Genomic DNA, 15,833 nt, shown 5'->3' with positions numbered 1-15,833 from the left:
GCCGTAGTCCTTGAGGGTTTGCTTCATCCATAGCAATTGAGAACAGCACGAACCAGCAACAATGTACTCAGCTTTAGTAGTAGAAAGAGATACGCAGTTCTGTTTCTTCAAGGACCAACATACCAAGGATCTAGGAAATGCCATGTGCCTGATGTTGACTTGCAGTCCACACGATCACCAGCATAGTCAGAGTCAGAATATCCAATGAGATCAAAAGCCGAGCCCTTGGGATACCATAATCCAAGTGTTGGAGTGTGAGCTAGATATCGAAGAATATGCTTCACAACCTTATGGTGTGATTCCTTCGGTGTAGCTTGAAAACGGGCACACATGCAAACACTAAGCATAATATCTGGCCTAGATGCACATAAATAAAATAAAGATCCAATCATGGAGTGGTATACCTTTTGATCGAAGTCAATACCATTTCCATCAGTGCATAGATGGCCATTTGTGGGCATAGGGATTTTGACGCCTTTGCAATCTTGCATGCCAAATTTCCTCAATACATCCTTGAGGTATTTCTCCTGAGATATGAAGATGTCGTTGCGCTGTTGACGTATTTGAAGACCTAAGAAAAATTTCAATTCTCCCATCATAGACATTTGATATTCTTCACTCATCATATAGGCAAATTCATCACTATAATGTTGGTCAGTACAGCCAAAGATAATATCATCAACATATATTTGGCACACGAATAATTCATCATCATAGGTTTTGGTGAAAAGCATTGGGTCAAGTGAACCGGGTTTGAAGCCTTTCTTCATGAGGAATTACTTCAAAGTATCATACCACGCCCGAGGGGCCTACTTGAGGCCATAGAGGGCCTTATTGAGTCTGAAGACTTTGTCAGGATGCTTTGGATCTTCAAAACCTGGGGGTTGAACAACATATACTTCTTCCTCAAGCTTACTATTGAGGAATGCACTTTTCACATCCATTTGATATAAGATGATATTGTGATGGTTAGCATAAGCAAGTAATATGCGAATAGCCTCAAGTCTAGCAACAGGTGCGAAAGTTTCATCGAAATCAATTCCTTCAACCTGTGTGTAGCCTTGAGCTACAAGCCGTGCCTTATTCCTCACCACAAGGCCATTTTCATCTTGCTTGTTGCGGTAGATCCATTTGGTGCCGATGATATTGTGCTTGCGTGGGTCTGGTCGCTTGACAAGTTCCCACACATTGTTGAGCTCGAACTGATGTAATTCCTCTTGCATAGCTTGAATCCACTTAGGCTCCAGAAATGCTACATCTACCTTAGTGGGATCTCTGATAGAGACAAAAGCAAAGTGCCCACAAAAGTTAGACAAATGTGAAGCTTTTGAGCGTGTGAGAGGACCTGGTGCGTTGATGTCGCTAATGATTTTGTCAATCTGCACTTCATTTGCAACGCGAGGATGAGCAGGTTGACGACGAGGAATTGGCTTAGCATTTTCTTCAGAACGATTTTCTTCAGGTGCACCAGCATGATGTTCTTCACGATCTGGAATGACTTCTTCAGCATATTCTTCAGTAGGAATGACATCCTCAGTAGCCTTGAACTTGATAGCTTCCTCAGGTGACTTTTCATCTAGCATAGGAGGTAGGTGCTCTCTTTGTGAGCCATTAGTTTCATCAAACCACACATCTATAGTTTCAACAACCTTGTGGTGAAAGGAGTTGAAGACTCTGTAGGTTGATGTCTACTACACAACCTTCTTCTTGTAGACATTGTTGGGCCTCCAAGTGCAGAGGTTTGTAGGACAGTAGCAAATTTCCCTCAACTGGATGACCTAAGGTTTATCAATCCGTGTGAGGCGTAGGATGAAGATGGTCTCTCTCAAGCAACCCTGCAACCAAATAACAAAGAGTCTCTTGTGTCCCCAACACACCCAATACAATGGTAAATTGTATAGGTGCACTAGTTCGGCAAAGAGATGGTGATACAAGTGCAATATGGATGGTAGATATAGGTTTTTGTAATCTGAAAATATAAAAACAGCAAGGTAACTAATGATAAAAGTGAGCGCAAATGGTATTGCAATGCTAGGAAACAAGGCCTAGGGTTCATACTTTCACTAGTGCAAGTTCTCTCAACAATAATAACATAATTGGATCATATAACTATCCCTCAACATGCAACAAAGAGTCACTCCAAAGTCACTAATAGCGGAGAACAAACGAAGAGATTATGGTAGGGTACGAAACCACCTCAAAGTTATCCTTTCTGATCGATCTATTCAAGAGTCCGTAGTAAAATAACACGAAGCTATTCTTTCCGTTCGATCTATCATAGAGTTCGTACTAGAATAACACCTTAAGACACAAATCAACCAAAACCCTAATGTCACCTAGATACTCCATTGTCACCTCAAGTATCCATGGGTATGATTATACGATATGCATCACACAATCTCAGATTCATCTATTCCACCAACACAAAGTACTTCAAAGAGTGCCCCAAAGTTTCTACCGGAGAGTCAAGACGAAAACGTGTGCCAACCCCAATGCATAGGTTCATGGGCGGAACCCGCAAGTTGATCACCAAAACATACATAAAATGGATCACGTGATATCCCATTGTCACCACAGATAAGCACGGCAAGACATACATCAAGTGTTCTCAAATCCTTAAAGACTCAATCCGATAAGATAACTTCAAAGGGAAAACTCAATCCATTACAAGAGAGTAGAGGGGGAGAAACATCATAAGATCCAACTATAATAGCAAAGCTCACAATACATCAAGATCGTGCCACATCAAGAACACGAGAGAGAGAGAGAGAGATCAAACACATAGCTACTGGTACATACCCTCAGCCCCGAGGGTGAACTACTCCCTCCTCGTCATGGAGAGCGCCGGGATGATGAAGATGGCCACCGGTGAGGGATCCCCCTCCGGCAGGGTGCTGGAACAGGGTCCCGATTGGTTTTTGGTGGCTACAGAGGCTTGCCGTGGCGGAACTCCCGATCTATTCTGTTCCCCGATGTTTTTAGGGTATATGGACATATATAGGCGAAAGAAGTCGGTCAGGGGAGCCACGAGGGTGGGGGGCGCACCTCCCTGCCTCGTGGCCACCTCTTTGCTTCCCCGACGTACACTCCAAGTCTCCTGGACTGCTTCCGTTCCAAAAATAACTCTCCCGAAGGTTTCATTCCGTTTGGACTCCGTTTGATATTCCTTTTCTTCGAAACACTGAAACAAGGGAAAAAACAGGAACTGGCACTGGGCTGTGGGTTAATAGGTTAGTCCCAAAAATAATATAAAAGTGTAAAATAAAGCACATAAGCATCCAAAACAGATAATACAATAGCATGGAACAATAAAAAATTATACATACGTTGGAGACGTATCAGCATCCCCAAGCTTAATTCCTGCTCGTCCTTGAGTAGGTAAATGATAAAAACAGAATTTTTGATGTGGAATGCTACCTAACATATTTATCCATGTAATCTTCTTTATTGTGGCAAGAATATTCAGATCCATAAGATTCAAGACAAAAGTTTAATATTGACATAAAAATAATAATACTTTAAGCATACTAACAAAGTAATCATGTCTTCTCAAAATAACATGGCCAAAGAAAGCTATCCCTACAAAATCATATAGTCTGGCTATGCTCTATCTTCATCACACAAAATATTTAAATCATGCACAACCCCGATGACAAGCCAAGCAATTGTTTCATACTTTTGATGTTCTCAAACTTTTTCAATCTTCACGCAATACATGAGCGTGAGCCATGGACATAGCACTATAGGTGGAATAGAATGGTGGTTGTGAAGAAGACAAAAAAAGGAGAAGATAGTCTCACATCAACTAGGCGTATCAACGGGCTATGGAGATGCCCATCAATAGATAATAATGTGAGTGAGTAGGGATTGCCATGCAACATATGCACTAGAGCTATAAGTATATGAAAGCTCAACAAAAGAAACTAAGTGGGTGTGCATCCAACTTGCTTGCTCATGAAGACCTAGGGCATTTTGAGGAAGCCCATCATTGGAATATACAAGCCAAGTTCTATAATGAAAAATTCCCACTAGTATATGAAAGTGATATCATAGGAGACTCTCTATTATGAAGATCATGGTGCTACTTTGAAGCACAAGTGTGGTAAAAGGATAGTAGCATTGTCCCTTCTCTCATTTTCTCTCATTTTTTGGGCCTTTTCTCTTTTTATGGCCTTTCTCTCTTTTTTTATTTTTTTTGGGGCCGGAGTCTCATCCCAACTTGTGGGGGAATCATAGTCTCCATCATCCTTTCCTCACTGGGACAATGCTCTAATAATGATGATCATCACACTTTTATTTACTTACAACTCATGAATTACAACTCGATACTTAGAACAAAATATGACTCTATATGAATGCCTCTGGCGGTGTACCGGGATGTGCAATGAATCAAGAGTGACATGTATGAAAGAATTATGAACAGTGGCTTTGCCACAAATACGATGTCAACTACATGATCATGCAAAGCAATATGACAATGATGGAGCGTGTCATAATAAATGGAACGGTGGTAAGTTGCATGGCAATATATCTCGGAATGGCTATGGAAATGCCATAATAGGTAGGTATGGTGGTTGTTTTGAGGAAGGTAATGGTGGGTGTATGGTACCAGCGAAAGTTGCGCGGCACAAGAGAGGCTAGCAATGGTGGAAGGGTGAGAGTGCGTATAATCCATGGACTCAACATTAGTCATAAAGAACTCACATACTTATTGCAAAAATCTATTAGTTATTGAAACAAAGTACTACGTGCATGCTCCTAGGGGGATAGATTGGTAGGAAAAGACCATCGCTCGTCCCCGACCGCCACTCATAAGGAGGACAATCAATAAATAAATCATGCTCCGACTTCATCACATAACGGTTCACCATACGTGCATGCTACGGGAATCACAAACTTTAACACAAGTATCTCTCAAATTCACAACTACTCCACTAGCATGACTCTAATATCACCATCTTCATATCTCAAAACAATCATAAAGAATCAAACTTCTCATAGTATTCAATGCACTTTATATGATAGTTTTTATTATATCCCTCTTGGATGCCCATCATATTAGGACTAAATTCATAACCAAAGAAAATTACCATGCTGTTCTAAAGACTCTCAAAATAATATAAGTGAAGCACGAGAGTTCATCTATTTCTTCAAAATAAAACCACCGCCGTGCTCTAAAAGGGTATAAGTGAAGCACTAGAGCAAACAACAAACTACTCCGAAAGATATAAGTGAAGATCAATGAGTAGTCGAACAATTATGCAACTATGTGAAGACTCTCTAACATTTAAGAATTTCAGATCTTGGTATTTTATTCATACAGCAAGCAAAACAAAAGAAAACGACATGACGCTCCAAGCAAAACACATATCATGTGGTGAATAAAAATATAGCTCCAAGTAAAGTTACCGATGAACGAAGACGAAAGAGGGGATGCCTTCCGGGGCATCCCCAAGCTTAGGCTCTTGGTTGTCCTTGAATATTGCCTTGGAATGCCTTGGGCATACCCAAGCTTAGGCTCTTGCCACTCCTTATTCCATAGTCCATCGAATCTTTACCCAAAACTTGAAAACTTCACAACACAAAACTCAACAGAAGGTCTCGTGAGCTCCGTTAGCGAAAGAAAACAAAACACCACTTCAAGGTCTCGTGAGCTCCGTTAGCGAAAGAAAACTAAACAGTAACAAAAAGCAAAGAACAAAAATAAAATTGGGTTGCCTCCCAACAAGCGCTAACGTTTAACGCCCCTAGCTAGACATGATGATTTAAATGATGCTCACATAAAAGATAAGAATTGAAACATAAAGAGAGCATCATGAAGAATATGACTAGCACATTTAAGTCTAACCCACTTCCTATGCAAAGGGATTTTGTGAGAAAACAACTTATGGGAACAATAATCAGCTAGCATAGGAAGGCAAAACAAGCATAACTTCAAAACTTTCTCTACTCCTAATGTCTCAGTTGGTAGTCTCCGTTCCGGGTTTATTTTCGTCCCACCTATCATGGTTTTTTTCGTCACGGTTTTTTTTCTTTTGTTTTATTTCATCCCACCTTGCACCCCGCTCCCCCTGGTTTATTTCCCACTGGTTTTCTGCTCTCCCTCCCGAAACCCCCCCGAGCCGCTCCCGTCTCACCCATCGCGCAAACAACTCTAGGGTTCCTTGAGCCGCCGCCGCACCGGAGCTCCTCGACCAGCCCCACCTCATGCCGCTCCACCCACTGCTTCTCCCTCCGCCCGCGCCGCTCTCTTCCCCGCCGGCGCTGCCCACCACGAGCGGGGAGGCCCCAGATCGTCTCGAGCAAGTCAGCGGGGCGGTGGCCAGATCCACCACAGCAACATCTCGTCCAGATGGGCCGCGCCGGGAGAGGTAGATCGAGGCGGCGGGCACCGTGTGCGTCTTGTCTCTTGGGACGCCGCTCCGACCCGATCCGGCGAGGAGGCAGCCTCCGTCTGCGACAATGAGGGCGGCGGCCGGCTGCGCGAGAGGTCGATCTGATTGTGCCTCCATGACGGCATCGTGATGCCCACCGCCGACGGCGCTGCGTTGCGACCAAAGGGGCACCCGGCCACGGCCGGGGACTCACTGCAGTTGAAGCACGCCATCTCGCCACCATGTATGTTGTGTGTTCTTGTGCTGCAGGTCCTTGGGGTTGGGTGTTCTTGTCGCCACCATGTTCATGCAGGCACGAATTGGACTGAGAAATGCTAACAGAGGAGGAGAAGACCATGCAAGTACGTATGTGCCAAAATTGATAGATTTAACTCTAGGTATTGCATTATTTTGCTGCAGTGTAGTAGTACTCTTTAAAGAATTTGTAGGAGATAGCAAAAGGACTAGATGAAGGATCCATTGATTTAAAAACACGTGGAAAGCATTCAGTTTAGTAAATATTGTATATACCCTTCCCCTGAAAAGTTTGACGTTGTTACTTGGGAAAAGGAAAATGCCCACAGATTACTTTTTAGTTATGCAAAGTTTAAACTTCAGTCATGCTTTATTGGTCGTTTTCCCAATAAATATCTACCAACTGCAGGTCCTTGGGGTTGGGTGCGGCAACTCGCTGCTCGAAGACAATCTTTTGGTGGTGGGGCGTCGCTGCCGCCGGCGGCACCTGCATAGACCGTCTCGCTGGGAACGAAGAGATGCTCCCCTGATTTGGAGCTGTAGAAAGGAGGTGGTTGCAGACACAAAGTGGGGACACACAACTCCCAGTCATAATATTCTTTATCTTGGCTCGTTGTTTGGGGATGGACGCATCAATCTGATCGCGCTCTCCTCCATGCCAAACGGATCCTTGGTTCGGAGGTGCGCGGCGCCGACGATGACAACCTTTCTATCGACGCAAGGGCAGCAGGAGCTCATGACGCTGTTGATGCCACCACCATGCACAGGGTTGATGCAAGGTGGGACAAGTATGTATACCAGGCAAAGTACTCAATCGGTTTGGCATTTAGCTTTTTGATTCTGTTTTTAGTGAGCTTTTTGATTCAGATAATTTGTTTACCTGATGCCTTCACTCCAGGTAATCTGTCTGTCTGACATTTTGCTTTTTGATTCAGTGCGATCACTAATGGGGAGAACATAAACTTCAATTGAGGGCACTGTGATTCTCTAGCTACATGTATCATGTAAGTGACGTCTTTCCATGAATCTTCTATTCATTATATAACCTCTCAGGCCCTTAGAAAAGTATCTCTGTTAACTCGATTTCTTTCTGCTGATTCTTATAGAGCTTCTGCAGGAGGGTGTCACCTGCGGCATCACTTGCATCGACCTCTCACCGATCACCGTCCCGAGGATGCACGACAGACTGGCGGAGCAGGGCACCAGTGATTGTTTCACCAATTTGCTCGACTCATTGTTCCCTTCCTCTGTCCACGCAACATTGCCCATTGTTGCTAAGTTGTTAATTCATCAGGCCCATTATTGCGGCTACATAGTCTGTTCATCTTGCCTGCCTTCTTAGGAGAAACCAATTTACTGAAGGTAACTATTCTTTATTTACATTTTATTTGTTTCTTCCTGCTACTTGTACAATTTGCGTCGGAAATATTCTGACTACTTGCATGAATTTAGACCCTACTTGCACAGTTGCTTGCATTTTGTGTTGAGAAACATCTGCTACTTATATGTACATAAAACTTGCAAGTTTTATTTGTTGACTATGCCATGATAGCTTTAGGCCTTTAGTTGTACAAAACTGCCAAAGTAGGTGACAACCACCTGCAGCTCAATCCTTGTTTAACTCGACAGACAAGCTAAAGTAAATGCGGAGCCAAGATAAATTGTTGTAAGCCTTTTACTGACTAGGAACGAGGGGTTGTAGGAAGGAACACTGCACTATGAGTATGCCCTTTGTTAGCTCTTTACCCTTTTCTGTAACACTAGCCTATAGAAGGATGAATGGTGTCAAGCTCCGGGCAACAAGTAGGATTATCTCAGTAGTACAGTCAGCACCACTATCTGAGATTGCACATTTACGACCATGGTGGCACACAGAAAAGGAAGCTTGGTCTGAAACAAATTGCCAAATGCTAGGATCAACATTTCTTTTCTAGAGCATCTCCTTTTCGGGAAAGTTGTTGTCGAGAACTCAGTTGCGTGTTCCTTTATTTTCAAGAAACTCTATATAGACCTTGATAGCTTGAATATAATGTTTTAGTATGGTGTATTTGTAAGGTACAATCCATTCATAATTATTGGTAGTAACATGTGTGTATGTGTATATTTAAACGTACTGTCGCTAGATCAAAATTTGGACATACATAGATAGCTCCAGATGTAGCCTAAATGTTTTTTTACTCCTCATATAATCACTGTTGTGAATCCTTGTGCGGTTGTGCCTAGATATATCTAAATGCATCTGCTGCTATATCTCTCAATACTCAATAGCACGGTTTCATGGCGAATCAGTGCCACTGTTATGTGTGTTGATGTTTGAACCGAACCAGCGATTTGTTAGAACTTATATTGTTTCTTGTATAGGATGTCAGCTTTCCAAATCATAAGAATATTTGCTTTGCTTTGTTTTTTATATTTGCAGGTTGGCAATTCCGAAGTTATTGCCTTTCTACTTCAAACTGAAATAATTCCTCTTTGTCTTTAATATGGAGATGGGCACTGAACTTTAAAAAACAGTATGAACTCAACCCCTTCTGTAAATCAAATATTTCATTTGCGGGGACGACGTGGGGCTCATGTCGAGCACTTCACCTGCAATGGGTGTGGCCTTCTCCGTCTGCCAAACATGCTACAAGTACGAGCACCATGAGGGAACTGCCTGGAGTGCGAGACCCGCCACAAGCTCCTCAAGGGTCAGTCAGCCTCCACCCACGGCCGAAGGCACTTGCAGATGTGAAGAATATCCATGTCCGATTACATCGCTAGAAAGCAAAAACTATGAGAGCCCACACTAATCATCAAGGTAAAAATTGTCCTGTAGACTTTTCTAATATTTCATTTGTATGTTGGTTTGGTAAACTTAGCATGCTGCGAGCTATTTTTAAGAAAGTTCAGTCATACCTGATGCTGCTATGAAAAATACATGTTAGAACTATTTACATGCCTATAATTAGGCCCACCAGTTTGGATGGCAAACAATTGCAGCTGCGAAGAATAGGATATCTTCTCGATCTCAGGGATCAGCCCATCTGATCTTTTGTTTGATTGGGGTTGCGGTTTTGTTGGGCATATAAGTTTGTGCTGGGTATATGATCATATTTTTGCTGGCACTGATGTATGGCCTTCCTTATGGTTATTTTCTATAAAAATAAATTGTGTCAGTTTTGCCGTCGATGATAGTAATAGTATCAAGTTCATATTGTAAAATAACTGATATGAAATACTACCCTCGGTTTAGATCTATTTCATGAAGGTCTCATATTAACACCTATGAGTGGGAGTTTCATAATATAGAGTTACTTATAAGATTGGATACTATTCTTTGATCTGAAAATATCTATTGCCGATAAGAACGTATTTCACATAATAAATTGCTGGTTCATGCTGGAGCTTGAAATGTATTCCTTTTTTTCTGTAGGGATTTTTGAAACGAGCAGAAGATTAGTAACTTCTACGACATCAAAGATCTGACCTTTTAGAGTATGCACCATATTGATTTACTTATTGATTTATTCACACCATATCAGATTTGTCTTGAACGTGATACTTTATTGACTGTACTGGGCACGGGAAGTTAACTGTTTTAATTATATAGGATTAGTCTGCACCAATTGCTGCATAAGTTCTCCTTGATACCAATTTACATACTTGTGCTACTAGGCCTTTGGTCAGTTTGCAACTGGTATTTTAGACATGTACGAGTATTCTCATGGTATTTCTATATGTTTTAATTAGTACCAGATGGAATTTGCGAATTAGTATTACAAAGAGAAGAGAAAAGGAAACATTATTCACGAGTTTGCAGGAATATGGAAACTCAAGGTAGTCTGTTAGCATACGTAAAAAATGTTTTTCATTTTATTTCTTGGTTCGACCAAATTATATTTTATCCGAACGTATGGATGATCGACACAATGGACGTACGTAGTTTCTGGTTAGCACTAATTAGATAACAATTATGCCTACTATTACCATTTTTGTGCATTGTTTGGTCGCATTTTAGTTAAATACATCCTTTGTGACGAATAATGATTTTTGAGCATACTATCTTCTTTTCATGTGGGGAGATCGCTGATAGAAAAGAAAATTGTGTTTCTGATATGTTATGCTAATTTCTAAGTCCTTCCAATTTCGAACTACTAGGTATGCAGCCTTAGATGAACAACTACCTCTTTATTTGCTTGAGGATGATTTGATTGTGCAATTAAGGCTACATAATTTCACTTTTCATTTATATTTATTGGTGAGGGCGAGCTGGCGGCGGCATGGCGCGCTGGTGCGCATGACCGCGGGTTCGGCCAGGGTGCGAGCCGATCTGGCATGTGCGCTGGCGAAGTAAGGCGTAGAGGTGCTCCGGCCGGCTGGGTGCGTTGGTCCGTGGCGGAGGTGCGAGGTGGGCGTGGATCTGGCTCCTAGCATGCGCGAGGGAGGACATATGGGCGTTGTGCGTTTCTTCGCGGCGGGAGGTGTGACTGTGCTACTCTGCAGATTGATGACGTTGTTCTCCTGGTTTCGTGGATCTGCAGCGGGGTAGCCGGTGGTTGCGGCGCCAGAGAATGCTGGGGCAGCGGCCTCGGGCTGATGGCTGCTATGGCAGGGGCTGCTGCACCGGCTCAGGATGGTGGATTTGGAGCGATGCACTCAGATCTGACCCTGGCAACCGCGTTGTTTCTATGTTGCATGAGTTGCTGCAGCTGGTCGTCGCGTGAGGGCTATGCCGGCTGACGGCAGGGGGGTGCCCTACACAATGTGCTTGGCTCTGATGGTCTGGGTATCGTTGCGTGACCAGATTTGCAAGCAAGCTCACTGATAGGAGATCAGGGACTCGGGCGAAAGCTCCGTGACCTTCTTAGAGGCATAGTCGTAGACATCTTCCTATCCTTTCATGTGCTTGGGTTCTCCGGGTGAGAACCTAAACTCCAGTTTTCTGGAGTGGGTGGCGGCGGCGTTTACGTCGTAACCATCTTCAGAGGTGTAGCCTTGGAGGGCCAGCCTTTGGATGTCATGTGGGGCTCTTTCGTTTTCAAGGGCGGTGTATGTCGGGGCTGCGGCTCCAGGATCTTCTATTAAGTGTCGAGGCTGCGGCCTCGGGCAGTACTGCGACGACAGCTCCAAGAGGTAGGGCTGCTTGTCGGCATGGCTTGGGTGAGGACCTTGAAGTGCGGAAGCAGCAAGGTTGTCAGCTCCGTCAATGCGCCCCAGTCGGGACTGTTGGACGACATGTTGGGGCAGCGGCCCAGGATGTGGTGCAGCGTTTGTGGTCTATGTGCGGTTGGCCTGAGCAGCGTGAGCTGCGGGTAGCTGTATCGTCCGGCGTAGTGCCGGCCAGGTTGTCGCTCATCCAGGTTGCCGACCGGGAAGAGGTGTAGTGCCGGCCAAGACGAGAACAAGGGGAAGCTGCTTGGTTGTCTGTGTTCATCAAAGGTGCTCTCTCTTTTCCATCTTTCTTTTTATTTACTTAATCCTAGATGGGTGACTACTAATTTCCATGTCTACTGGGAGGAAGAAGGTTGGCGGACGTATCTTTGTGACTATGTCATTCACGTGCTTTGTTTCAACTCATAAAGTGGATCCTTTTTAAGCTATATCAAATCATAAGACATAATTTTCAGTTGATTTTTTTTTCTAATTCCCAGTTTATTGCTTCACATAGACTATTACATATTTATGCTAGCCAATTCGAAGCTTTGTCCCAAGGGCAAGCATACCGTTGAAAAAATAAATACATGTACGACAGATCAGCCAGCAACTTGTTGATCTGTGATTCTTTGAAATTTGATGCTTATAACTGTTTATAAGTCAGTATTGTTCAGAGCCAAAGATAAGTAACAATCTATTTGGTTAAGTTGAACACTTCCAGATCAGGAGTAGTAGAAATTCTTAAGGGCATTGGGATATTGAACTGCAGGTACTAATGCGTGTGTAGTTCATGTCAATCCATCCTATTATTTCATCCTTGTAGGCATACTGCTCATCTCCTTTTAATACTAATTCTCTTAATTCTTTTCTGATTTTTGTGGAGTTGTGCAGATAGCTTCGGCAGGTTTGTTAGGCTAATATAAAGTAGGGACCTTTGCTACATAATGATACAAAGATGATACCGAAGGTTGTTTTGCAACTACCAAGGTATTTTGTTTACAAGCTGATTGTCAACTTTCTTAGAAAGATACATGGCTGTTGTGTCCTATCAGACAATATTAAACTTTTGCTATGATATTTCCTTATGCAGTTTCAAGGTCACATGGATGCTGACAGCTCTCAGGTGTATGGCCTATTTGTTGCTGGGTATTGTTGCCTTTCTTCCTGGTATGCCAATGTATATTGCTTCAGTTTTCATATTGAGATTGATACAAAATCTAGGCTCCGAAGTGCAGATTGAGAAGAGGTATGCTTATTGTTGCCTTTCTTCGTGATACCAGGTTTATACAGCGGAGGATCCTGAGTTGATGCATATATTGGCTCAAAAAGTAACTAGGCTCTGAAGTGCAGATTGACAAGAGGTATGCTTACTGTTGTCTGTGTCAGTCTATCTACTCGATCACCTTCATATCAACAAGTACATTGGAGTTATCTCAGTGCATCAGAATTGTTTCTTTCATGCAGAGTTTCTGCTGCTATTTGTTAAATCTTAAAGAAACGTCTGTTCCTGAGGTTTACAAGTCCCCTTGTTCAAATATGAAAATGATTTATTTGCAAACTTCAATGCAAAATGGTTAGTCAGTCTCGAACAACTGCATCTATATATACTTTCTAGCTATGCTATTGATGCCACATCCAGATTACACTTTTCTTCTCTTTTTCTTTTCTTGGGAGTAGAAAGGTCTCACTCAAGGATCGAGCAAATGCAGTTCTAATGCTTGTGTCGTCTAATTCAAAGCATGATGACTTTAAATGTTCATGAAATATTTCTCCTCTTAAATCTAAAAAACTAATATACATATAAGCATGAAAATTAGATTTACTGGATTTATTGGATTCTATTTGTTGCATAATTTATTGCATATTAGACATAACGATGCCAATCTATTATATACAGTATCTTTGAACTAGGTTAGAAGTTGGCATTTCTATCATGCGAGCTTCAGAGAAGGATTAATCTGGTTGTCCTTTGATGTTCTAGAGTTTAGTTTGTTGGTTGCTTCAGTTACGGTGGTGTTATTTGGAATAATAATGTCTTCAGGTGCTTGTAACATCGGTAGAATGGTGGAATTCTAGCAGTCATTAGTTTGAGTTTGTGTATAAGAAATACCATCAACCTATTATTAGTGAGCTTTGTATTGTTTTTCTCCGTGTTTACACCTCTCTTGCTCCAAGCCTGGTGATTCAATTCTAACAGAGGAGCTTGCTATAGCCATCCAGGGGGCCAGGGCGATTAGATGCCCATCACTCACGGCGGCAAGAAGTTCCGTGTCGAGTTGATGAACCAGCACCAGCTGGGAGCCCGGATGAAGAAGGTTGTCCCCGCGGAGAAAAAGGAGAAGTGATGAGATGTTTTTGACAGCTAATGGATGATGTTATCTTAGTCTGTGAATTTTTGTTTTGGTCGATTTAGAAACCTTGTTTGATGTCTGAAGATCCCTTTTTGCCCACTGTTCAAACCATCTCTTCATTGTTGTGTAAATGGTAACAATACACTTCAAACAATTAAGTTGTAATCCCAAAAAATATTTTGCAAAAGGATGTACTTATCGCCTCAATAATCCTTAATCGTCACGTAGATTTCATTTTCATTTAATTATTTTTGAGAATAGCGTAGATAGTTTTCTTTAAAATTACAAATATTTGATATAGTGTATGTTAATTGAGACATGCGTTGCACGTGTTCCTTAATGCATCAATCATTTTCAATTAGGACGGGAGTCTGAAAAATGTTGTAAGGTTATCACCATTTTTTTTAAACTACAGAAGTCTGAAGATTAGAAGCATGATCTTTTGTTTTTCATGTTGCTCTACCTCTGTAGTGTCAAATCGTAGGAACTTTTATCACATATGCTAATTTATCCTTGATGGCAAATAATCCGAACAAAATATTTGGAAGTAATGGAGGCCTAGCCAGAGTAAGGGGGGAAATTGTGGGAGTGGACGCACATCATGTAGGCGAGACGGCAGAGTTTGTGGTCGTACTGGCCATGAGTGGGCATAAACGAGTTTACACTAATTACTTTACATTAATGTTGTTGTTTGCAGACTTGAAAGGAGAAAATATTGGCAAAAAGTCCCTCAAAATTCATAGTGTGGGTGTAGAAGGTTTGGGGATTTTGAGCCGGATGGGCCATTGATGGTTGCGGTTAGCTTGGATAGGAAAGGTAGAGATAGTGAGTGAAGAGGAGCAGGAGAACGAAGACGAAGAAGAATAGTGGTTTATAGGCAGAAAAAAATTAAGAATGTTGCTTAATGTGCATGAGGATCCAAACAATGTAAATTTGACACGATTAAAGTTGACTCATGTCGAGCCTCAGGGTGGTGGTGGAGCGGTCATGGTGGATGTTTGGCTGCGGCCGCCGTGTAGTTGTGGAGCAGGTCCTGGGAGAGGTGGTCGGTGAGCCCGTGCCGGAAGAAAAGTGCCGCCGGTAGGCAAGGTAGGGTGGATGGTGACCATCACGCTGTTTTCGAGTGAGCAAGGCGTCCGCCATCGCGTAGGCAAAGAAGTCGAAGCCTGGGTCAAGGTTGGCCACTGTGGTTGGCGTGAAAGTTGACGGACCCGAAGGCCGGTGAGGAAGACATTTTTATTATAATTGCTCAAATATCGTGCGAATGAAACTAAAGACAACATTTCTGATATTGTGCAAGAATTTGTTGAACGCATCAAATAGGTATTAATTTGTAACAAATTTTTAGTTCGATCATCGCTCTATATGTATGCATTGTCAAATTGCCTTTTGTTAACAATTTACAATATAAGTGAAGTGGACTTAAATTATTACTCGATTATACCTGTGCTATCTTTTTTTACATGTGAAATATAACATGCATTATGTTTACATAATTTCAGCAAAATATTTCAAAAGCCCGTGGCAACGCACGGGCATTATACTAGTAAGCACATAGAGAGGAAACTTGATATTATTGCAATTCCTACAAGCATATGTTCCTCCCTCATAATAATTTTCAGTAGCATCATGAATGAATTCAACAATATAACTACCACATAAAGCATTTTTTTCATGATCTACAACCATAGAAATTTTACTACTCTCCACATAAGCA

At 42.2% G+C, this 15,833-nt stretch overlaps 1 long non-coding RNA gene across 9 annotated transcripts; it reads left to right on the top strand.

Moving 5' to 3' along the window:
• Nucleotides 1-6,090: 6,090 nt before the first annotated feature.
• LOC123143809 (uncharacterized) lies at nucleotides 6,091-14,298 on the top strand. 9 transcript variants are annotated; one of them, XR_006471058.1, is made up of 12 exons: nucleotides 6,091-6,736; nucleotides 7,039-7,417; nucleotides 7,565-7,633; nucleotides 7,736-7,991; nucleotides 9,049-9,429; nucleotides 10,045-12,050; nucleotides 12,487-12,534; nucleotides 12,657-12,752; nucleotides 12,856-12,932; nucleotides 13,046-13,126; nucleotides 13,230-13,338; nucleotides 13,978-14,298. It is a non-coding gene; the product is annotated as an uncharacterized lncRNA (long non-coding RNA). The 9 variants fall into 9 exon arrangements; XR_006471061.1 differs by lacking the exon at nucleotides 12,487-12,534 and having other exon boundaries at nucleotides 6,092-6,736; XR_006471057.1 differs by lacking the exon at nucleotides 13,230-13,338 and having other exon boundaries at nucleotides 6,092-6,736.
• The last annotated feature ends 1,535 nt before the right edge of the window (nucleotides 14,299-15,833 follow it).

This window comes from Triticum aestivum, chromosome 6D, assembly GCF_018294505.1.
Source record: "Triticum aestivum cultivar Chinese Spring chromosome 6D, IWGSC CS RefSeq v2.1, whole genome shotgun sequence".
NCBI classification, from domain to species: domain Eukaryota; kingdom Viridiplantae; phylum Streptophyta; class Magnoliopsida; order Poales; family Poaceae; genus Triticum; species Triticum aestivum.
Note: the sequence above shows the minus strand (reverse complement) of the source record. Positions and strands in the feature narration are given on the sequence as shown.